The sequence below is a fragment of the Giraffa tippelskirchi genome, chromosome 11, assembly GCF_054371585.1.
Source record: "Giraffa tippelskirchi isolate mGirTip1 chromosome 11, T2T-mGirTip1v1.2.pri, whole genome shotgun sequence".
NCBI classification, from domain to species: domain Eukaryota; kingdom Metazoa; phylum Chordata; class Mammalia; order Artiodactyla; family Giraffidae; genus Giraffa; species Giraffa tippelskirchi.
In genome coordinates this window covers 39,511,939-39,537,403 of record NC_137285.1, presented here as the reverse complement: position 1 = coordinate 39,537,403, position 25,465 = coordinate 39,511,939, and the positions used below count along the sequence as shown (strand labels likewise).

General features: G+C 38.1%; 1 long non-coding RNA gene across 1 annotated transcript; it reads left to right on the top strand.

Annotated features, from left to right (window-relative positions):
• Positions 1–203: 203 nt before the first annotated feature.
• LOC145525369 (uncharacterized) lies at positions 204–6,804 on the top strand. Its single transcript, XR_014068144.1, has 2 exons — positions 204–286; positions 4,491–6,804. It is a non-coding gene; the product is annotated as an uncharacterized LOC145525369 (long non-coding RNA).
• The last annotated feature ends 18,661 nt before the right edge of the window (positions 6,805–25,465 follow it).

Sequence of the window (25,465 nt, the reverse complement as noted above, 5' to 3'; positions counted from 1 at the left end):
AAAGGCTGGGGCCAGAGTTCGGCAGTGGCAGCAGGGATGGGTTGCAGGGTGGACAGTGACCCCTGGGTAGGAGATCGGCCCCAAGCCAGTGGTAGCAGAGAGACCATGGAGTGCTAGGCTCCTGGGTGTCCTCCAACATTGGCTCCAGCCTCCCCAAGACCCAGTTTCCCAGCCACTCCAGCAGGGCCATTGCCTCTCTCCAGGGCTGCACATTGACTGCTACTGGACGGCTATTGAAGGTTTACACACCCAGCAAGGACCAGCGGTAGGACAACCAGGGTACCAGGTATGTCATTCAGCTCTGTGGAGTGGCTGAAGGTCATGTCCTCGCTAGTTAGGGCCTGACAAAATGTGGTGTACTGGAGAAGGGAATGGCAAACCACTTCAGTATTCTTGGCTGGAGAAACCCATGACCAGTGTATGAAAAGGCAAAAAGATATGACAGTGAAAGATGAGCACTGCAGGTTGGTAGGTGTTCAATATACTACTGGGGAAGAGCAGAGAAATAGCTACAGAAAGAATGAAGAGGTTGAGCCAAAGCAGAAATGATGTTCAGTTATGGTTGTGTCTGGTGGTGAAAGTAAAGTCCACTGCTATAAAGAACAGTATTGCATAGGAACCTGGAATGTTTGGTCCATGAATCAAGGTAAATTGGTTGTGGTCAAACAGGAGATGGCAAGAGGGAACAATGACATTTTAGGATTCAGTGAACTAAAATGGACCAGAGTGGGTGAATTTAATTCAGATGACCCAGTATATCTACTACTGTGGGCAAGAATCCCTTAGAAGGAATGATGTAGCCCTCATAGTCAACAAAAGAGTCTGTAATGTAGTACATGGTTGCAATCTCAAAAACAACAGAATGATCTCAGTTCACTTCCAAGTCAAACCACTCAGCATTACAGTAATCCAAGCCTATGCCCCAGCCACTAATGCCAAAGAAACTGAAGTCGAACAATTCTATGAAGACCTACAAGGCCTCCTAGAACTAACACCCAAAAAAGAAGTCCCTTTCATCATAGGGGACTGGAATGCAAAAGTAAGAAGTCAAGAGATACCTGGCATAACAGGCAAGTTTGGCCTTGGAGTACAAAATAAAGCAGGACAAAGGTTAATAGAGTTTTGCCAAGAGAACACAGTGGTCATAGCAAACACCCTCTTCCAACAATACAAGAGACAACTCTACACATGGACATCACCACATGGTCAATACTGAAATCAGATTGATTATAATCTTTGCAGCCAAAGATGAAGAAACTCTATACTGTCAGCAAAAACAAGACTTGGAGTTGACTGTGGCTCAGATCATGAACTCCTTATTGCAAAATTCAGACTCAAATTGAAGACAGTAGGGAAAACCACTAGACCATTCAGGTATGACCTGAATCAAATCCTGTACGTTTATGCAGGGGAGGTGGTGAATAGATTCAAGAGACTAGATCTGGTCTACAGAGTGCCCAAAGAAGTATGGATGGGGGTCCGTACCATGGTACAGTAGGTGGTGACTAAAACCATCCCCAAGAATAAGAAATACAAGAAGACAAAGTGGGTTTTCTGAGAAGGTCTTACAAATGGCTGAGAAAAGAAGAGATGTGAAAGGCAAAGGTGAAAGGGAAAGGTACAACGAACTGAATGCAGAGCTCCAGAGAATAGGAAGGAAAGATAAGAGAGCTTTCTTGAGTTAACAATGCAGAGAAATAGAGGAAAACAATAGAATGGGAAAGACTAGAGATCTCTTCAAGAAAATTAGAGATACCAAGGGAACATTTCATGCAAAGGTAGACACAATAAAGGACAAAAATGGCAAGGACCAAACAGAAGCAGAAGAGAACAATAAGAGGTCACAAGAATAGACAGAAGAACTATATAAAAAAGCTCTTAATGGCCTTATGATGGTGTGGTCACTGACCTAGAGCCAGGGATCCTGGAATGTGAAGTCAAATGGGCCTTAGGAAGCATTGCTACAAACAGAGCTAATGGAGGTGATGGAATTCCAGCTGAGCTATTTCAAATCCTAAGAGATGATCCTTTTTAAGTGCTGCATTCAGTATGCTAGAAAATTTGGAAATTTCAGCTGTGGCCACAGGACTGGAAAGGTCAGTTTTCATTCCAATGCCAAAGAAAAGCAATGCCAAAGGATGTTCAAAGTATGGTACAGTTCAGTTCAGTCGCTCAGTTGTGTCCGACTCTTTGAGACCTCATGGACTGTAGCACGCCAGGCTTCCGTGTCCATCAGCAATTCCCATAGCGTGGTCAAACTCATGTCCATCGAGTTGGTGATACTGTCCAACCATCTCATCCTCTGTTGTCCCCTTCTCCTCCTGCCTTCAATCTTCCCAGCATCAGGGTCTTTTCAAATGAATAAGTTCTTTGCGAATACATGGACAAAGTACTGGAGCTTCACCTTCAGCATCAGTCCTTCCAATGAATATTCAGGACTGATTTCCTTTAGGATGGACTGGTTGGATCTCCTTGCAGTCTAAGGGACTCTCAAGAGTCTTCTCCAACACCACAGTTCAAAAGTATGGTACAGTTGTACTCATTTCACATGCTAGCAAGATTATGCTCAAAATCCTTCAAGCTAGGCTTCAAGAGTAAGTGAACCAAGGACTTCCAGATGTACAAGCTGGATATAAGAAAAGGTTGAGGAACCAGAGATCAAATTGCCAACATCCACTACATCATAAGAAAAGCAAGGGAATTCCAAAAAAGATACCTAATTCTGCTTCACTGACTACGCTAAAGCCTTTGGCTGCTTAGATCACAACAAACTATGAAATATTCTTGAAAAAATGGGAATATCAGACCACCTTACCTGCCTTCTGAGAAACCTGTATGCAGGGAAAGAACCAACAGTTTGAACTGGACATGGAACAATGGTTCAAAACTGGGAAAGGAGTACTTGAAGATGGTATATTGTCATCATGGTTATTTAACTTATATGCAGAGTACATCATATGAAATGCTGGATTGGATGACTCACTAGCTAGAATAAAGGTTGCTAAGGGAAATATCAACAAGCTCAGATATGCAGATGATACCACTTTAAATGGTAGAAAGCAGAGAGGAACTGAAGAGCCTCTTGATGAAGGTGAAAGAGGAGAGCGGAAAAAGCTGGTTTAAAACTCAAAGTTCAAAAAAAGGAAGATCATGGCATCTGGTCACATCACTTCATACCAAATAGTTGAGGAAAAAGTGGAAACAGTGTCAGATTTCATTTTCCTGGGCTCCAAAATCACTGCAGATGGTGACTGCAGCCATGAAATTAAGACACACTTGCTCCTTGGAAGAAAAGCTATGACAAAACTAGTCAGTGCATTAAAAAGCAGAGACATCACTTTGCTGATGAAGGTCCATCTAGTCAAAGATATGGCTTTTCCAGTAGTCATGTATGGATGTGAGAACAGGACCATAAAGAAGGGTGAGCGCTGAAGAATTGATGCTTTCTAATTGTGGTGCTGGAGAAGACTCTTCAAGTAAGGTGATCAAACCAGTCAATCCTAAAGGAAATAACCCTAAATATTCATTGGAAGGACAGATGGTAAAGCTGAAGCTCCGATCCTTTGGCAACTTGATGTGAACAACCTACTCACTGGAAAAGACCCTGATGCTGGGAAAGATTGAAGGCAAGAGGAGAAGGGGGTAACAGAGGATGAGATGGTTGGTTGGATGGCATCACTGACTCAATGAACATGAGTTTGAGCAAACTCAGGGAGATAGTGAGGACATAGGAGCATGGCATGCTGCAGTTCATGGGGTCACCAAGAGTCAGACATGACTTAGCTACTGAACACCACCACCACCAACAATAAGAATAAGAACAAGAACAACAAGATGCCTATAATCCAGAGATAAGTGATTTTGCAAAAGTGTATTTTATTTAGTCATTATGGGTGTGCGTCCACATGTTTGGGCATGAATGTATACGTATGTATATTTTACAAAATGATACTATAACGTATATACTATTTTATAGCTTATCCTTTACTTAATGAAAATACCATGGATATATTCTCATTCTTCAGTAGCCTTCTATTATTTATTTTCAGTCTTTTCAGGAATTTCACTATATGAATGTTTCATGATTTAACATGTCATCTTGTTTGCTTTTTTAGACTACACACATTTTTTCTTAATGAATTACTCTATAATCTGTGCTATTATTTCCTAAGATATCCTAATATAAATAGAATTACTAGGTGGTAATTTTGAGCATTTTAAATGTGTGATCCATAACATGATACTTCCGAAAGTGATTATACCAATGAACGCTCTCATTTACAGTGTATGTGAGTGTCCATCCTCTTCATCCTCATCCACAATATGTATACTTCTTTTTTCATCACTGTTTTGAATGTTAGATGGGGAAGAAGAGAATATAATTATTTTTTACATGTTAAATGATGTTTGATTACTACTGAAGTCACAAATAGGAAAAGGAGTACGTCAAGGCTGTATATTGTCACCCTGCTTCTTTAACTTATATGCAGAATCATCATGAGAAATGCTGGGCTGAAAGAAGCACAAGCTGGAGTCAAGATTGCTGGGAGACATAACAATAACTTCAGATATGCAGATGACACCACCTTTATGGCAGAAAGTGAAGAAGAACTAAAAAGCCTCTTGATGAAAGTGAAAGAGAAGAGTCAAAAAGTTGGCTTAAAGCTCAACATTCAGAAAACTAAGATCATGGCATCTGGTCCCATCACTTCATGGGAAATAGATGGGGAAACAGTGGAAACAGTGTCAGACTTTATTTTTGGGGGCTCCAAAATCACTGCAGATGGTGACTGCAGCCATGAAATTAAAAGACGCTTACTCCTTGGAAGGAAAGTTATGACCAACCTAGACAGCATATTAAAAAGCAGAGACATTACTTTGCCAACAAAAGTTCGTCTAGTCAAGGCTATGGTTTTTCCAGTGGTCATGTATGGATGTGACAGTTGGACGGTGAAGAAAGCTGAGCGCCACAGAATTGATGCTTTTGAACTGTGGTGTTGGAGAAGACTCTTGAGAGTCCCTTGGACTGCAAGGAGATCCAACCAGTCCATCCTAAAGGAGATCAGTCCCAGGTTTTCATTGGAAGGACTGATGCTGAAGCTGAAACTCCAATACTTTGGCCAACTCATGTGAAGAGTTGACTCATTGGGAAAGACCCTGATGCTGGGAAGGATTGGGGGCAGGAGGAGAAGGGGATGACAGAGGATGAGATGGCCGGATGACATCACCGACTCAATGGACATGAGTTTGAGTAAACTCCGGGAGTTGGTGATGGACAAGGAGGCCTGGCATGGTGCGATTCATGGGGTCACAAAGAGTCGGACACGACTGAATGACTGAGCTGAACTGAACTGAAGTCACATATATAAAATGTGTCAAGCAGTGCAGTCACATAGAACTGTACCACAGGTTTTCTTTGCTCTCTTCTCAGTTTCATCCCCTACTGGTACTTGTCCCCTATGCTTGCCTCTTTGCTTCTTTGTAGTCTTTCAGTGTCTCCTGGTGTGATTCTATACCAATCATCACTTTTGTTTTACTTTGTTTCATAGGCCTTTTTCACACTTAGCTTACCTTTCTTTTCAGCTTCACAGCAGCAGCAGCAGTTGACTACATTACCTAAAACTTAACGATCATCTCAAAGATAATGTGAGATAAATGGATTTTTGTCCTCAAACTAAATTTACATCAAAGATGCATTTAAGATTTTGACTCAGTGGATAGACTGAGGATAAATGGGCTTTACTGGAAAGCAAGAGGCAGAGATATTTATCAAGGACACCTGGAAACTAACTCGCCTTTCTTCCCTAGATGTGGATGTGGTCTTACTGATGCTGTTTAATGTAAGAATCTGAAGATCTTATTTTTTAGGGCAGAGGTCATGGTGGGGAGAAAAAAATGGGGATAAAGGGATAGTTTGTGTTAAGTTCTTTGGGGTTAGTAAAACAGTGATGGCTTAGTGAGCACCAAGCTTCTCAGAATCAGTATACATACTGTAGCTATTGCTGTTGTTCCTCAGCCTATCCCAAGGGAAGCTGAACTTCCAATTTTGCTATGCTGCATTGGGTCCTGCTTTCTGTGACCATCATGCTTCCAATAAGATTTTCCACCTCTGGCTTATTAGTCATGAACGTAATCTAACCTCATGTGGTGACTGCAGATTGCCTTTTTCTACACACCCATAGCTTATCAGGGCTAAACATTGCATTGCAGAAACTTCATTTTAATAAAGATTTGTGTAACTGGTAAAATGGGAATGTTTGGGTAAAGTTTAATGTGTGATGTGCTCACTATGTATGTCGAGTTGGGTTAATGCCTGTTTCATTAAAACATTGGTCTCTACTTTCTTTTACATTTTAATTTCAGTTCATAATTTACTTACCCATTGTTTGTATCTTTCTTTCTGTATGAGCCAGATAAATTAGTTATGCTGAGTTAACAAAGAACTCCTAAATCACATGGCTTAACACAATACAAATTTATTTCTTGCTTACTATCCATGTTCAGGGTAGTTATCTATTTAGAGAAATGAGATATTATAGATATACGTGAAAACACATTTTTCTACCTTTTTATCTGCCATCTATCTTTAGAGGTGACCAGATGTAACTAAAGTTGGTAAAATTTATGATAAACTTTGAATTTCTACAGAAAATTGGGATCTAATTGGAATTCCGTTGATTCATAGGTTAACTAGGAAGTGATTGCTACCTTTACAGGGTTGATTCTTTCATTTCTTAAACATATCTTTCTGTGTTTTTAAGTCTCATTTTATGTCTTTCAGTAAATTCTTATTATTTTCTCTCTTAACCTCTTCCATGTCTTTTATTAAATTTCATTCCTCGTTACCTTATATATTTTGATGGGTTTTAAAGAAAAGTCTGTGCAGGATCTGTGTATTGGCTAATCTAGTAGCACTTCTTAACTTTGTCTGCAGCTTGAGGTGGCCATGTGACCTAGTTCTGGCCAGTGACACTTAAGAAGTCTTTTGAAGGGTGATCATTAGGAACTTTTTTTTTCTGGCAAATGGCAGGTGTGTTACTGCTGATATATTTTCCCTGTCCTCCCTGCTTGTGATGCAAATATGAAGACATGGTGCTTAGAGCTACTTCAGTATTTCTGTGAATAAGAAATGACAAAACACCAGTGTTAAAAACATGGCAATCGTATGGAAGAAGCCCCAAGATACTGACATTGTAGAACAGCTGAGTCAGGTGCCTGCTTATCTCCAGATTTCTTGCCCTGTGAGAAAAATAAACTTTTATTTGTTTAAGTAACTATAATTTTGCCCTTACTTTCAGAAAAAAACACTTCTGACATAGCTATTTTGGTACTAAATGCTTATTGCTATTTGGAAAAACATTAATTTTGTTTTCTGATCTTGCATCTGACAATCTTTTTAAACTTTATTATTCTAACAATCTTCTTAAACTTTATTATTGTTTCTCATAAGTTTCTGTCAATTCTCTTGAAATTTTAATGTACTGAGTCATGTATTCTGAAGTATGATGGTGTTTATAGAAAGAAGCAGGGCAGGAAACTAGGAAGTAGGACCTGAAATTTTTTTTTTTATTTCTTTGGGTTAGCTATATTAAATTTATTTGACTTTATCAAACTAAGGTCAGTTTCATGCAAGGTATAAAAATTTTTGACTCTTATTTCCATTTAAGTATGCAATATATTAAAGTGGTAAAAACTTATGTAATTTCAAAAGTTTGTTTTCATCTATTAATAATTTATCACTAGAAGTATCTGACTTTAAATAAAGAGTCAGTTCAGTTCATTTGTGTCCAACTCTTTGCGAACCCATGGACTGCAGCACGCCAGGCTTCCCTGTCCATCACCAACTCCCGGAGCTTGCTCAAACTCACGTCCACCGACTTGGTGATGCCATCCAACCATCTCATCCTCTGTTGTCCCCTTCTCCTCCCACCTTCAATCTTTCCCAGCATCAGGGTCTTTTCAAATGAGTCAGTTTTTCACATCAGGTGGCCACAGTATTGCCAAAATAAAGTCAAGACACAGTTAATTCAATTATTGTGCGTAAGTTTTAAAAGGAACTTTTCTTCAAACTCTTCAACAAATGGTTTGGGACATGTATTTCAGATTCTTAAAATCCAGATATGCTGGGAGTATGGTTTGCCCATAAAAGTAAAGGGAAGATGGTTGAAGAAAACTGTATGAGGTATGGAATTGTGGAAACTAGTTACCAAAGAACTCACTTTACTTCCTATTGCTCAACATGCTGGATTTAGTAGACCACAGAGAGGACTGAATAGAGTTATAGAATTAGATTTATGTGAAATATATTTACAAATGGTAGAAGAACAAATGTGAATTTTACTTTTTGCATACACTGTTATTTGTATCTTAAAATTTGGAGACTATTTGTAGTTCTGTTTCAATTGTAACTTTACTTTTACATCTATAAACTTTATGTAAACCCAAGTTAAGTTAGGGTCAGAAGTTTATTACAGTCAGTGATGATGTTTTAAGGGAATACTTGTTTTGTGGAAATGTGAATGTTAAAGCATATCTTTTATGGCCCTTCACTGTAACCCCTGTTCCTAATTTAGGTATTTTACTGGTGGTTAAAGGTCTGCATACTTGAAGTCCTCTGTGTCTGATTAGAAATTGTTCTTTTATACCTGGCTGTCAGAGAATGGTGGAGCACTTTAGAGATCTTTAAGTTTCTTCCTGCCTAACTCTGTTGCTACTGCTCCATTTCTGTTAAGGATAATTAAACATTTGTATGTTATTTTGACTCTGTCCATGTTGAATTCATGAAGATGTCATTTTCTCAGTTATTTTTTTTCTTTAGATTCTGCAGAAGTTTGTAATATTAAAACTCCAGTTTGTAATGTTAAAAGTTTAATTACTCTTCTACTAACTTTTATGACTTTAAGCTATGCTATATTCCCTTTTTCTCTTGAACTATCCCTTTATTTGCTTTTTATATTTTCATCTGTGCTTCTCTATGTATGATCATAGTCCCTTGGCCTACTATGCTTTTCTCATTGTATAATTTCTTGCATAGACAATTATTGATCCTTCTTTTGGTTAAATTATTCTAATTATGATTGAATGTAAGTATTAGGGTTGACTTTTTACCTGAACTTCACTTATTTATCCCCAATTTCTTCCATGATGCTTACTCTTGTATAGTTACCTGTAAATGTTGTTTAGTCACTCAGATATGTCTGACTCTTTGTGACCCCATGGACTGCAGCACACCAGGCTTCCCAGTCCTTTCCTATATCCCAGAGTTTGCTGAAACTCACATCCATTGAGTCAGTGATGCCATCCAACCATCTCATTTTCTGCCGCTCCCTTCTCCTCTTGCCTTCAGTCTTTCCCAGCATCAGGGACTTTTCCAATGAGTTGGCTCTTAGCATCAGGTGGCCAGAGTATTGGAGCTTCACCGTCAGTTCTTGCAGTGAATATTCAGGGTTGATTTCCTTTTGGAGTGACTGGTTTGACCTCCTTGCTGTCCAAGGGATTCTCAAGAGTGTTCTCCAGCATTAAAGTTCAAAGGCATCAGTTTTGATTCTCAGCCTTCTTTATGGTCTGTAAACTCTCACATCTGTACATGACTACTGCAAAAACCATAGCTTTGACTATATGCACCTTTGTTAGGAAAGTGATATCTCTGCTTTTTAATATGCTATCTAGGTTGTCATAGCTCTTCTTCCAAGGAGCAAGCATGTTTTAATTGCATGGTTGCAGCCACTGTCTGCAGTGACTTTGGAGCCCAAGAAAATGAAGTCTGTCACTGTTTCTATTTTTTCCCCATCTGTTTGCCATAAAGTTATGGGACCTGATACCATGATTTTAGTTTTTTGAATGTTGAGTTTTAAGCCAGCCTTTTCACTCTCCTTTCACCTTCATTAAGAGGCTCTTTAGTTCCTCTTCACTTTCTGCCATTAGGGTGGTGTCATCTGTATATCTGAGGTTAGTCTAAAATTTATTTTTATTGCTTTTCTTACCTAAACTATGTGTACATCTCCTATATGATATCATTATTTTTATGGTCACTAAGACGTGAAACAATTTAATCTTGAGATATCCCTCTTGGTATTTTTATGTACTCTACTACATTTTATAAATTTCCCTTTGAAATATCTGCTTCACACTTCTTTTTATTTCAGGCCTCTGTGCAACAGTCCTGTGTAACCTTTGATCTCTTTGTATATGAATTTCTGTATTGATCTCTTGGATTTTTCTTGAGTCATTCTTTCAGAAAAAACGCTGTACATTCTGGTTATGTTAATCACAATATAAAAATGCATTCTTTGGTTATTCTCCTACTCAGTATTTTCTTCACAAAATACATTCAATTATCTGACCTTGGGAATAAAGATCAGTGAGTTTGAATATGTAAAAATGATCCAAAAGGAAAATTAGAGAAATATAATGTACAGAGCTTCAGTGAGCTGTGGATAATAATGGTTTCACATATGTATAATTGGAGTCCCAGGAAGAGAGGAGAGACAGGAATCACAAATGACATTTTAAGAAAAATGGCCTAAAATTTCATGGCTGTATTAATATTAATATGGACTCAGAGCAAGGAGTATTATCAGGGATAATATAGATTTTCACTTCAAAATAACAAAAGGATCAACTCATCAAGGGGACTGTACAGTTCAAAGTAAATATCTATATACCTAATAATAGACTTTGAAAATAAATGAAGAAATAAGTGATAATTGATTAAAAAAGAAAAACAGAAAAATCCACAATTATAATCAAATATGTTGATGATTCTTACTAATGTACAGAACAAGTATATAGAAAATCAATAAAGATACATAAAACTTGAAAAATATTAATAGCCAATTTGACTTAATTGAGATTATAAAACATCTCACCTAATGACAACAGAATATGTATTTTTTTCCCATATACATAGAACATTTATAAGATAGATCCTATTCTGGGCTACAATGGATATCTTACATTTTAAATATGTTCTATCATCATAATAGATTTAAACTAGAGATGAATAGCAGAAAGATATCTAGGGTATCTCCAATTAATCAATCAAATGTTGCAGAGCTAAATAACTCATGAGCCCAGAAAGAAAAGACATGATGTATGAGAAAAAGTTTTGAAATGATTTAAAATTACAACCTACCAAAATTTGTGGAAAGAAGTCTTAACAATGCTTAGAGGGAAATTTATGCCTTTAAATATTTATATTAGAAAAAAGAGGTCCCAAAATCAGTGATTCAAATGTCCATCTTAAAAAAAAAAACTGGAAGAACAAGAACAAATTGAACAAAGTAAGGAGCAAAACTCAGTGAAATACAAAACAAACTCTAGAGAATGTTAAAAACCATATGTTAATAAAATATTAATGTAATAAAATAGATAATTTTCAAGTCAGATTGATTAGTGAAAAAAGAAAAAGAGAGAGGAACAAATTACTAACATCAGGAATGTAACTGGAGGCATCCTTACCGATACTATAGGCATTAGATGGATAAGATGTATTATCCATCCAGCTTTATGCCATGTGTTCTACAATGTAGAGATGAACTGGAGGCATCTTTACCAATACTATAGGCATTAGATGGGTAAGATATATTATCTATCCAGCTTTATGCCATGTATTCTACAATGTAGAGATGAACTAGGTAACACACACACACACACACACTTGAATTAAAATTACCTACCCAGATGCCTTGTCTCGTAAATTCTACCAAGCTTTTTGAGGGACAAGTAAGACTAATGTATACAAACTTTTCCAGTAAATAATTGAAGGGGCTTCACAGTTTATTTTAGGAGGCCTCCATTCTGATCATAATACCAGCTAAAAATATTATAATAAAAGGAAATAATAGACCATTATGCTTTATGAAGATAGATGTAAAACTCCTGGAAAGACGAAATGCTTTCCTCTGAGATTAGGAAGGAGGCAAGTATGTCTTCTCTTACCATTGCTATTCCTCATTGTTACTAGAGATCCACACTGTTACTAGAAATGAATAGTATATTGGAAAGGAAGACATTGAACTGTTTTTCTCTGGAGACAATTTGGTTGTCTATGGAGAAAACAAAATTTACAGAAAAGCTTTTAAAACTAATACATGTGTCCAAAAAGATCACAAGATTCCAATTTATAAATATAATTTATATCTATGTATTAGCAATGAATAATTAGAAATAGAAATAGTACCATTTATAATAGCATAAAACATGAAATATTTAGGAATAAATATATAAAAATATGTGCAACGTCTGTATATCCCAAATTGCAAAATACTACAAAGTCTAAAAAACACTTAAATAAAGAAAACTTAAATAAAGAGAGATTCTGCTCAATTATCAGAAGATTATAATATAAAGTGTTACTTCTTCTCAAATTGATCTATTATTCAATGTGATCTGAAAAAGGGGGCTGCCGTGGTGGCTCAGCAGTAAAAATCTGCCTGAAATGCAAAAGACATGAAGATGTGGATTCGATCTTTGTGTTGGGAAGATCCCCTGGAGAAATAAATGGCAACCCACTCCCAGTATTCTTGGCTGGGAGATCCCATGGACCAAGGAGCCTAGTGGACTACAGTCCATGGGGTCACAGAGAGTTGGACAAAACTGATTGACTAAAAAACAACTCCAGTAAAAATTCTAGAAGAAGGTTATTTTTTTTTTAAATAGAATCTGGCAACCTGATTATAAAATATATATGGAAATATGAGGATCTTAAGTAGCCAAAACAGTTTGGAAAAGAAGACTGAAGTTAGAGGTTTTATACAACCTGATTTAAGGACAACAGTAAAACTGTAGTAATTAAAACAGTGTGCTATTGCTTTAAGGACAGACCTGTGGATAAATGGAACAGAAGAGACAATCTAGAAATAGACCCATATTTATATGGCTAGTTGGTTTTCAACAAATATGCCAAGGTAATTTAATAAGGGAAAGATTACTATATCCAAAAAATGGTGCTAAAATAATTTGTATTCATTTGCAAACAACAAACGTTTATATGACTTTTACTTCAAAATTAAGAAAAGATTATTCAACTGGGTCAGAGATCTAAATAGAAGAAAGAAAACTGTAAACTTTCCAGAAGAAACTATAGGAGAAAGTCCTTGTGACTTAATGTTAGGTGAAGATTTTTCTTGGGAGGTCGCAAAATGCTACTTTGGTAAATTAGACTTCTTTAAAAAAAGAAAAAACAACTTATTCAAAAGACACTGTTAAGAAATTGAAAATGTAAGCCATGGACATAGGAGAAAGTAGTCCCAATACGTGTATCTCTGAATGGACTTGAAACATAATGTATTCAAACTTTTTCAATTCAAGAAGACAAAAAACTTTTATAAATAAATGGGTAAATATTTTGATAGACACTTTACCAGAAAGCTGTGTCTGTGGCAGTTATGCCATGGAAATATGCTCACCATGATTAATTATAAGAGAAATAAGAGACTGCAATTAGATGCCATTACCCATTCCCTGTGTTTTCCTGATGGCTCAGCAAGTAAAGAATCTGCCTGCAGTGCAGGAGACACAGGATACTCAAGTTCGATCTCTGTGTTGGGAAGATCACCTGGAGTAGGAAATGGCAACCCACTCTACCCTATCCATGGGAGGAGCCAAGTGGGCTGCAGTCCAAAGGGTTGCAGAGAGTCAGATATGACTGAGCGACTAAGCACACTCACATCCGCCCCTCTCTCCCTGAATAACTAAAATTAGAATGGCTATAGTTACATGATCTGCTAATTCCTTTCCTAGATATTTACTTCTGAGAAACAAAAATACATGTCAATGCAAAAGCTCTTCTGTAAACAGCTATAGGTACTTTATTTATAATATCTCCAGACTGGAAATAATCTAAATATCAATTGGGTGATGAATGTATACACAAATTGTGATACTTCTACACAGTGGACTACTACTCAACAACAAAATGAAAAAAATTAGTGATACAGCAACAAAATTTCAAAAACATTCTCTGTGATAGAAGACAGGTGCAAAAGGCTAGGCAATGTGTGGTTTTATTTATATGACATTTTATAAAGGAATAACTCTGGTGACATTATAAAGATTGGGGGTAGCCAGTGATGAGCCAGTGGGAAGGGGATCTGACAGCAAAGAGACACGAAGGAATGTTTTTGAGATGATAGAAATGTTCTGTTTGATTTTGGGGGCTAGTATATGACTGTATACATTTGTCCAAACACTGAATTATGCCCTTAAATTTAGTGAACTTTGCTGCTGCCGCTCAGTCACTCAGTTGTGTCTGACTCTTTGTGACCCCATGGACTGTAGCCACCAGGCTCTGTCCTTAGGATTCTTGAGGCAAGAATACTGGAGTGGGTTGCCATTTCCTTCTCCAAAGAGAATCCTAACATGCACAATAATACTAGGCCAGCTGCCACAGTGGTCTTGGCGCGCTCTCCCCAGTGGACCCCTCAGCCCCAACTCCGAAGTGACAGCCCCCAGCTCTGTCTCCTCAGTTGGCTGTGGCGGCCGGGATGCCCCCGCTCCCATCAAGAGGGAACTTTAGTGAACTTTATTGTATGGAAATTATACTTCAATAAAGTCCATTAAAAATACTGAATAGAAGGTATTCTCATAGTGTGTTTCTTTGAGACACTCTTTGTGAAGATGTGTCCTAGAGTATTAAAATGCTTTGTTTGTGTAAAGGTTGAAATTTATGATCCTGATCCAGTAAATATATTTAATTGGCTTATGGCAGTGATTTGGTTTCTATAGAGACTATATAACACTCTAATTAACTAGATTCTTTTATTTAGGCAGCACAAAGTCCCAGGCCAGAGAAAGCTTGAAGAGTGACAAAAATGAAGGCATTTTATGAATCAGCTCAAATGAGAGACAGTGGGTCACTATTTAGATATGACAACTAGGAAAAAATTTGTTGTATCAAAGATCTGAAACATGTTTTTTGGAATATCTATGCCAAACCTCAAAGAAATATTATGAGAGACAAGCATAATGAAGGTCATGGAGCCTCTACAAGATACGAAACCCCAATATGAATTGATCATCTAGTCTTGAGAGAAAATTCTTGAGATGGGTTGACAAGGTGAGGAAGCTGGAGAGAAGGCTGTCATCAGAAAGAGAACTGACATATTTCTTTATTTCACACCGTCAACTACATCCAAGTTTCCAGCCACACTGTCTTAAGCTAAAACAATTGCTGGCAACTCTATTTTTCTTTGCTGATGTATAATCACTTATAGTTTATTTGTGTGGATATATTTTCCCCTCTCCTTCGGATTTTTGAGCTTTATATTATTAGACTGTATTCCTCATTGTGAACTGCTTAGTGGTTTATTAGGGACAAGTGTGGCCACTGCCTCTGGAAGATGCCAGAGTGGTGTATGTAAACCATGATGAGGTTTTAGCAGACAGGGGATGGTATGTTAGCTTTGGCCTTGAGTTCTGGAGGGATCGTGATTAAAAGTTGTTCAGGAAGACAGATTGCTCTTTTTAGGTTGCCAGCTTTGTGGCTTTCCTGTGGAGTTGGACTAGTTTTCATCAACAGCTGTGGTTAATTTTCAGGAGCTAGGGGTAGCCATTTTAGAGGTGAATCTTCCCCTTTCTTTGACTGGTGAGTGAAATTTCTGACTCGTTGATTGCTGTGGTGTGTGCTTTTTTAATTTCTTTAATTGAGGACTGATTGGAAGTGACTGGCTTGGATTTTGTGTAAGCTAAGCAGAGGCGTAGGGGATATTCAATGGCACTTCATGTAACCAGTGAGGATTCTCACATTAATGGTTGGGAAGAGGCAACTTGGGTGAGATGCAGAGACAAGAAAGGTTTCCTGGTGGTGCTAGTGGTAAAGAACCCACCTGCCAATGCAGGAGACATAAGAGACGCAGAGACATGGGTGGGTTCAATCCCTGAGTTGGGAAGATCCCCTGGAGGACAGCATGGCAATCCTCTCCAGTATTCTTGCCTGAAAAATCTCTTGGACAGAGGAGCCTGGCTGACCATAGTCCATAGGGTTGTAAAGAGACAGGAGTGAAGCAACACTCATACAGAGACAAGGATAATAATTGCTTGACGTTTAGTATTTGCCTATAGCCATTGTTTACCATAGCTGTGGATGTGGGTTTTAAGGTGTACGCGATACAGTTCTTTATGTATGAGGAGTAAAGTGGTTGGTTTGATTTTTCATTTATTTTATGTTTGATTTACATTCAGTAAATTATGTCTGTAAATTTTAGTGAATGCACAGTTGTGTGAGTTTTGGCAAACACAGTCATATAAGCACTAATGTAATGAAGATACAGAACTGTTCCAGTGCCTCTCAGAATTTTCTTGTTCCCCACTATAGTTAACGCTTCCTCTGATTTTAACGTGTGCCTTTTCCAGAAAGCGATATAAATTCAATTACATCGTATATAGGTTTTTTAGTTGGCTTCTTTCACTTAGCATAATGCATTGAGATACATTCATGTTGTTGTATATGTCAGTAATTAATCACTGGTGAATGGTAGCCCATTGTATAAATAGGTCATGGTTTAATTATTTACCAGTTGAACAGTATTTGGGTTATTTCTAGATTTTGGAGATCATGAATAAAGTTTCTGTAACTACAATGTGGTAGTTAATTATGGTTATCAGTTTGTCCAGGTGACAAAGTGCCCAGAAATTTGGTCAAATATTATTCTGGGTGTTTCTGTGAGGGTGGTATTGGATGAGATTAACACTGAAAATCAGTAGGTTTTGAGTAAAATAGGTCACTCTCCATATAAGTGGACCTCATTCCACACTTGAAAATCTGAATAAAACAAAAAGGGTGGCCTTCAACTTTACCTCTTCTCCCTCCCCCAGGCCCCCTCAAGAGAGAATTCTCTTGCATATTGCCTTTGAACCTTATCTGCAACATTGGCTCTTCCCTGGTTCTAAATCAGATAACCTTTGGACTCCAGCTGGAATATCATCTCTAACCTGCTGGCCTACACTGCAGATTTTGGACTTGTTAACTTGACGGTAGGTGTTGCAAGAGGGCATCAGAGGGCAGACACACTGAAACCATAATCACAGAAAACTATCCAGTCTGATCACATGGACCACAGCCTTGTCTAACTCAATGAAGCTAAGCCGTGCTGTGTGGGGCCACCCAAGATGGACGGGTCATGGTAGAGAGGTCTGACAGACTGTGGTGCAGTGGAGAAGGAAAAGGCAAACCACTTCAGTATTCTTGCCTTGAGAACCCCATAAACAGTATGAAAAGGCAAAATGATAGGATAATGAAAGAGAAAATCCCTAGGTCGGTAGGTGCCCAATATGCTACTGGAGATCAGTGGAGAAATAACTCCAGAAAGAATGAAAGGATGGAGCCAAAGCAAAAACAATACCCAGTTGTGGATGTGACTGGTTATAGAAGCAAGGTCCTATGGTGTAGAGAGAAATATTGCATAGGAACCTGTAATGTTAGGTCCATGAATCAAGGCAAATTGGAAGTGGTCAAACAGGAGATGGCAAGAGTGAACGTCGACATTCTAGGAATCAGCGAACTAAAATGGATTGGAATGGGTGAATTTAACTCAGATGACCACTATATCTACTACTGTGGGCAGGAATCCCTTAGAGGAAATGGAGTAGCCATCATGGTCAACAAAAGAGTCCGAAATGCAGTACTTGGGTGCAGTCTCAAAAACAACAGAATGATCTCTGTTCGTTTCCAAGGCAAACCATTCAGTATCATGGTAATCCAAGCCTATACCCTGACCAGTAATGCTGAAGAAGCTGAAGTTGAATGGTTCTATGAAGACCTACGAGACCTTTTAGAACTAACACCCAAAAAAGATGTCCTTTTCATTGTAGGGGACTGGAATGCAAAAGTAGGAAGTCAAGAAACACCTGGCGTAACAGGCAAATTTGGCCTTAGAGTACAGAATGAAGCAGGGCAAAGGCTAATAGAGTTTTGCCAAGAGAACGCACTGGTCATAGCAAACACCCTCTTCCAACAACACAAGAGAAGACGCTACACATGGACATCACCAGATGGTCAACATTGAAATCAGATTGATTATATTCTTTGCAGGAAAAGATGGAGAAGCTCTATACAGTCAGCAAAAACAAGACCGGGAGCTGACTGTGGCTCAGATCATGAACTGCTTATTGCCAAATTCAGACTGAGATTGAAGAAAGTAGGGAAAACCACTAGACCATTCAGGTATGAACTAAATCAAATCCCTTGTGATTATACAGTGGAAGTGAGAAATAGATTTAAGGGACTAGATCTGATAGAGTGCCTGATGAACTATGGATGGAGGTTCGTGATATTATACAGGAGACAGGGATCAAGACCATCCCCAGAAAAAGAAATGCAAAAAAGCAAAATGGCTGTCTGCAGAGGCCTTAAAAATAGCTGTGAAAAGAAGAGAAGCAAAAAGCAAAGGACAAAAGGAAAGATATTCCCATTTGAATGCAGAGTTCCAAAGAACAGCAAGGAGAGATAAGAAGGCCTTCCTCATCGATCAGTGCAAAGAAGTAGAGGAAAACAACAGAATGGGAAAGACTAGAGATCTATTCAAGAAAATTAGAGATACCAAGGGAACATTTCATGAAAAGACGGGCTCGATAAAGGACAGAAATGGTATGGACCTAACAGAAGCAGAAGATATTAAGAAGAAGTGGCAAGAATACAGAAAAGAACTGTACAAAAAAATCTTCATGACCCAGATAATCATGATGGTGTGATCACTCAACTAGAGCCAGAAATCCTGGAATGTGAAGTCAAATGGGCCTTAGGAAGCATCACTAAGAACAAAGCTAGTGGAGGTGATAGAATTCCAGTTGAGCTATTTCAAATCCTCAAAGATGATGCTGTGAAAGTGCTGCACTCAATATGCCAGCAAAGTTGGACAACTCAGCAGTGGCCACAGGACTGGAAAAGGTCAGTTTTCATTCCAATCCCAAAGAAAGGCAATGCCAAAGAATGCACAAACTACTTCACAGTTGCACTCATCTCACACGCTAGTAAAGAAATGCTCAAAATTCTCCAAGCCAGGCTTCAGCAATACGTGAACCGTGAACTTCCAGATGTTCAAGCTGGTTTTCGAAAAGGCAGAGGAACCAGAAATCAAATTGCCAACATCCGCTGGGTCATTGAAAAAGCAAGAGAGTTCCTGAAAGACATCTATTTCTGCTTTATTGACTATGCCAAAGCCTTTGACTGTGTGGATCACAATAAACTGTGGAAAATTCTGAAAGAGATGGGAATTCCAGAACACCTGACCTGCCTCTTGAGAAGCCTGTCTGCAGGTCAGGAAGCAACAGTTAGAACTGGACATGGAACAACAGACTGTTTCCAAATAGGAAAAGGAGTCCGTCAAGGCTGTATATTGTCACCCTGCTTATTTAACTTATATGCAGAGTACATCATGAGAAATGCTGGGCTGGGAGAAGCACAAGCTGGAATCAGGATTGTCAGGAGAAATATCAATAACCTCAGATATGCAGATGACACCACCCTTATGGCAGAAAGTGAAGAAGAACTAAAGAGCCTCTTGATGAAGGTGAAAGAGAGTGAAAAAGTTGGCTTAAAGCTCAACATTCAGAAAACTAAGATCATGGCATCTGGTCCCATCACTTCATGGCAGATAGATGGGGAAACAGTGGCAACAGTGGCAGACTTTATTTTTTAGAGCTCCAAAATCACTGCAGATGGTGATTGCAGCCATGAAATGAAAAGACGCTTACTCCTTTGAAGGAAAGTTATGACCAACCTGGATAGCATATTAAAAAGCAGAGACATTAGTTTGTCAACAAAGGTCCATCTAGTCAAGGCTATCGTTTTTCCAGTAGTCATGTATGGATGTGAGAGTTGGACTGTAAAGAAAGCTGAGCACCGAAGAATTGATGCTTTTGAACTGTGGTGTTTGAGAATACTCTTGAGAGTCCATTGGACTGCAAGGAGATCCAAGCAGTCCATCCTAAAGAAGACCAGCCATGGGCGTTCCTTGGAAGGACTGATGCTGAAGCTGAAACTCCAATACTTTGGCCACCTCATGCGAAGAGTTGACTCATTGTAAAAGACCCTAATGCTGGGAAAGATTGGGGGCAGGAGGAGAAGGGGACAAAAGAGGATGAGATGGCTAGATGGCATCACCGACTCGATAGACATGAGTTTGGGTAAACTCTGGGAGTTGGTGATGGACAGGGATGCCTGGTGTGCTGCGATTCATGAGGTTGCAAAGAGTCGGACATGACTGAGTGACTGAACTGAACTGAACTATAATCACAAGACCGACCCCTTATATTAAATCTCTTCATGTATATGTTTGTATGTGTGGACACACACACACACATTCTCTTGGTTCTGTTTCTCTGGAGAACTCTGAGTAACATAACACACATACCAGTTTTCATGTGACCATAAATTTTCATTTCACTTGGGTAAGTATCTAGGAGTAACACTGTTGGGTCACATGGTAAAGGTATGTTTAACTTTATAAGAAACTACCAGACTGTTTTCATAAGTGACTGTACTATTTTGTGTTCCTACCATCAATACATGAGACTTACCATTGCTCTGGATCCTTTCAAACACTTGATATTTTTGATGTTTTATTTAAAAAGATTTAGTCATTCTAAATTGGGTTGTAGTAATATCTTATTGTGATTTTAGGTAATGGTATGTTGAACTAGAGCTGATCTGAGAGAGCTCTGTCTTTATTTTCTGGTTGTTTTGATATCTGAATCCTTGGTCAAGATAAGGATGAAATCACTAAATAATGATTTATAAGTTTCTCTTTTAATACTCTCCTGGAGTGGTTTTAAAGTATGTTCACAGGTAATTTAATATACCTGTCTTTGAGAGATAAAGCTTAATTCCTCACACCACCTCCCCACTAAAAGAGTAGGCTGTCCTTAGTGATTCACTTTTAATGATAGCATATAATAGAATTGATGGTACGTAACTTTCAGCGCTAAAAGGCTCTGTCTTTGCTTTCCTTTGTCTGGGATTACTCTCTCTGGGGAAAGCCAGTCAGCTGCCACACTGTGAAGACACTCGAGAAGCCCTATATGGCAGCCCTTGTAGGGAGTAGATGAGCCCTCTTTATGAGAACTTTTAAGGACCTGACTTAATCATGGCCTCTTGCTAAGACTCATGCAAGTGAGCCATCTTGGGGGCTTTAGAACACTGCATGCTCAGCCAACATCTGTAGTGCAATCTTGTGAGAGACCCTGGGCCAAATCCACCAGCCAAGCTGCTCCTGAATAACTGATCCATAGAGACTATGAGATAATAAATGTTTGCTGTTTAAACTACTAAGTAATGGGGTAATTTGTTACACAGCAATAGAGAACTAATACAGATTTTGGTACCGGATTTGGGGTGCTATTATAGCAGACATCTAAAAATCAGGATATGATTTTAGAATCAGGCAGTGAGCAGAAATTGGAGGGACTTTGTTATTAATTATTCTGGCAGAGTCTAGGAGCACTCCCCCAAATTATTGCTCTTGCAGTTTAGCTCTGGTATAAATATAGGCTCTACCTGATTTTAGTTTCTTTTAAATAGATTTTACAATGACTGACTCAAATTATGTACAGAGGACCATTTGTTTTAGGACTTTAAAAATGTCATGCAGTTAACAAGTAAAACCATAAATCTTGAAACACCCTTATCCAGTTTCTTAAATATCTCCCTCTTTAGTGATTACTGTAACAGTAGGAAGTCCTTGTCTCAATTTTTATTTTAAATTTTAATCTCAGTATGAGGTTTTAAAGTAAAAAGTTTGGATGGAAATAACTGATTATCTAGTTCCAAAGGACATTTCCAAAAGAGATCTCTTGAGTATGATCCATGCACCCAAGTCTCACAGAGTAGGAGATTTACCACTTAAGGAGTTTAGTATCATTGGTGGATATTTTACATGTACATTCTTTAAGCCTCAAATTTAATTTCTTTGGCAATCCAAGCTATTCTTTGTACAGGAGAAGCCAGATTCTCTGCTATACTAATATATCATACCTGCCTTCTGTCAATTCCACAGTGCTACATAAATTCCTGTGTTCTACTTTTTTGGCTTTTTTCTGGCCAAGGTGTGAAGAGGCCCAAGAGAGAGAAGAAAGTAAATCAGAATGTGTATATGTCTTTTCCTCTCAGTAACCATGTCTGACTTAATCCTTGGCAGAGCTGAAGCACCCTCTTTCCCATGGTCAAGTCTTATTTCTTTCTGTCCTGGGGTCTGTGATGCATACATTTAAACATATATTGAATCATTAATATCCAGAATTCATAGGAAAGGGAGAAACACACTATTAAACAGCTATAAGAAACCATTTATATCACACAATAGCTTAAATGTGTATTGGATTGGATGGCACAGTTTGAGCAAACATGTGAAGTATTTACTAAGATCAGTCCAGCTACAACTATCAGCATGTTTCAGCTCAACTTGGAGGGGAAGAAATCACTGAGGTCATTTTCATGGAATATATGAAAGTGATCCTTAGTATTTGCATAGAAAATCTGGCTTGTTTCTTATAAATTTTCTGACAGGTCATGATATATGATATTCAGTACAATTTGAATGTTAGCTCTGGACCCCTGGCAATCCATTGAGGTAGGCATCCAAGGCATATTCGCTAGACCTGGACTGTCTTTTGTGGAAAGTTAGTTACATTGTTCCTTTATTGTCATAAACTTGCTGTCACTTAATGACTTTTTCCAGTGATGGGTTCATTAGTGGTGAGAATACCTGGCACAAATTGAGCTAGCATGTATATGTGTGGAGTATCCTCTGTTAGTTGTGCCATTATATGGTGTGCTGGTTTGGTTTTCCAGAAAGTATACTTTAAGATGGAGTTAGGAGTGCAAAAGATTTATTTGGGTTTAACACCTGTGAAAGGAAAAGGAAGGGAACAGGACTGGTCAAGGGAAGTCATCAGACTGTAGTATGGACCTGTGAAGTTTCTGCCAGCCCATTGGGGAGCTCTCTCACAAAAATCATCATCTGGAGTAATTCTGCATTGGGCTAAAATGCCTAGGCCCTTTACCACAGTCTTTATCAGCCATTAGCTAGGGGCCACCTTGAAAAGAATGTGATCTTGGTTCTAAAACTGAGGTAGACCCTAAAGGGCTAAGTGATTTTTGAAAGCTGTCAGCTGACAACATTTTTACTCTTTGCTCCTAGACGTGGAGTGCTTTCTTAAAGAGAGATCTGAGCAGCATATCTCCATGTCTGCTGCATGTGGCTAAAGGCAGATCTTGTTTTGGCTGTTTACTGTGCCATTCTTACCTCAGTTAGGTCCCAGAGATGTAACTATAAATCTCTGCATAGAGATACAGTAAAGCCTTCTTTTTTGAAATAGTTTATTAATAAAAATAAAAAGTAGAAAGTGATAAAATGTTAAGAATAATGCATATATATTTTAACTTAATATTATTTTATCTGCCAGTCTGTTATGTAGGGACAAAGCCTCTTTTTTGAGTATGAGTCTTCTGGTTAGAATTTCACTTTATCTTCCATGCATAGGGAATACTGATAAAACATGATATGGAATTTGCAGTTTTGTTTTCTTAAAGCAGAGCACAACTTTATACACCATGAAACAATCTGAGTATAGGATTCCTTAGATTTTTATGATTTTTCCATAAATATTTCATTGATGGAATGAAATTTTTTTTGTACTAGTTTAATTCAATAGTGTTTTTAAATGATTCACTTTGATTTAGACTTTTCAAGCCATCTGACCTAATTTATATTTTAACTTCCTCTCCTTTGCACTAATCTTTACTCAACTTAGATTATATTTAATGGAATTCATTGCATAAGGTAAAAATAGGTTAGAGAATAAATGGGTTAGACTTTGGTGTATGTATGACTTTATAGATGAGAATAGAAATATTCAAACTTCCTAGAGACGGGTATAGTAGCTCCAAGACTTCAGTTAGTGGTGAACATTGATCAATATCTTGTGTAGAGGGGATGGAGAGTGTCATTTAATCGAGCAAATAAAAACAGCTTTTTACATTTATAGCTTTATCTCCAACTGCATCTATAATTATAACATATTTGTTAAAGAACATTTAAGAACAATAAATATTTTATTAGTAAAGAGGGATATGAGTCCAGATCACTGCCTCATGTCTTACCTGGCTGGGTTCTGAGAGAATCTTTTGACCTATTAGTGTGAAGCCTGTACCAGGGTAGCAGTAATTAGACCATTAGATTCTTTTTCCCTCTAGGCACTATTCTGTTTCCATTGACCATCCAAGGGCCTCCCTTGAGGTCAGTGTCTTTCCTAGAAAGGTCTCACAATACCAACTGCCTGAGATAAAGAAGCCAAGAGAGAACTTTAGAAAAGAGATGAGTTCTCAAAGAGAAGAAGGCCTTTGTCCCAGATCAGTTCTATTTATAATCACTTTACTCCTTTACCTAAAAGCTCCATCCTCAACTTCATGTCCTTGAAAGAGTTCTTTTTTCCCTGACTTTTGGAATTGAAGAGAGGAGGCCTTGAGAGCCCCTGAAGATTAACATGTGTTATGAACATCATGTTTATACTCATTTTTAAATGGTTAGTAGAAATAGACCTTTCTTCCATTAATTTTTGTGGATTACTTGCCTCTGGGCTTTTTGGATAATGTTTGCAAACATCTAGGCTCGAACATACCTTCATCCCTTCAGCCTCCACCTACCATCCTAGTTTTTATGCTTAGGGGAAAGAACTGTAGAAAGCAGGTAGCTAATCATATCATTCAAGGTCTCTGGATGATGATTAGTTAAGTTGAAAACCCTAATAAGAGTCCATTCAGTTAAAGATAGAGCAAACATAAATGCTACTATGGCCTGATACCCCTTATCTATCACAGAATTGACTTCTGGGAAGAGATGCAGTCTCACTGCCAAGATATTTCAACAGCTTTCACTGTTTCTTCTCATTTCGTGGGCACTGCAATTTACATTTTCTCTTAATTTAGAAATATGTGACAGCACTGTTGGGAGACTATTGGTGTCAGATAGAATATTGTCAGCATCTATCTCCGGAAAAGGAGAGTAGTTTATGTTTTTAAAAAGGAAATTTTCGTCACTGACTTCTTCATTCTTAATCTTTAAACTGATACTTAAATAAAGATGGTGATAGTGATGGTTAGGTGTAAATATTTAAGGTTAAGGTTTTTATATTGTCAAAAGGATCACCTGTTGTGCAAAGTTCCTCTTCTCCTGTGTAGCTGTAGCAATTCGAAGGCTTTTAAGTAAGAATGCAGTTATGTAGACAGAGCAATTCCTAGGGTCTACCTGTGTGTGCCTGATGGACCTGTATAGGCATTCTTTGGGTAGGGAAAAGAAGAATGGAGAGTTTACTAAGGTTATTGTTGTGTTAATCATGGTACTTGCTGTAGTTTCTTTTGAAAGAGGTTAAGGAAATTGATCAGCAGTTTAAACCAATCCATAGCTTGGGGCATTTTGATAAAATTCACTCTAGAGAAGGGAAGTTTTTTTGTTTTTTTTCTTTTTTCTAT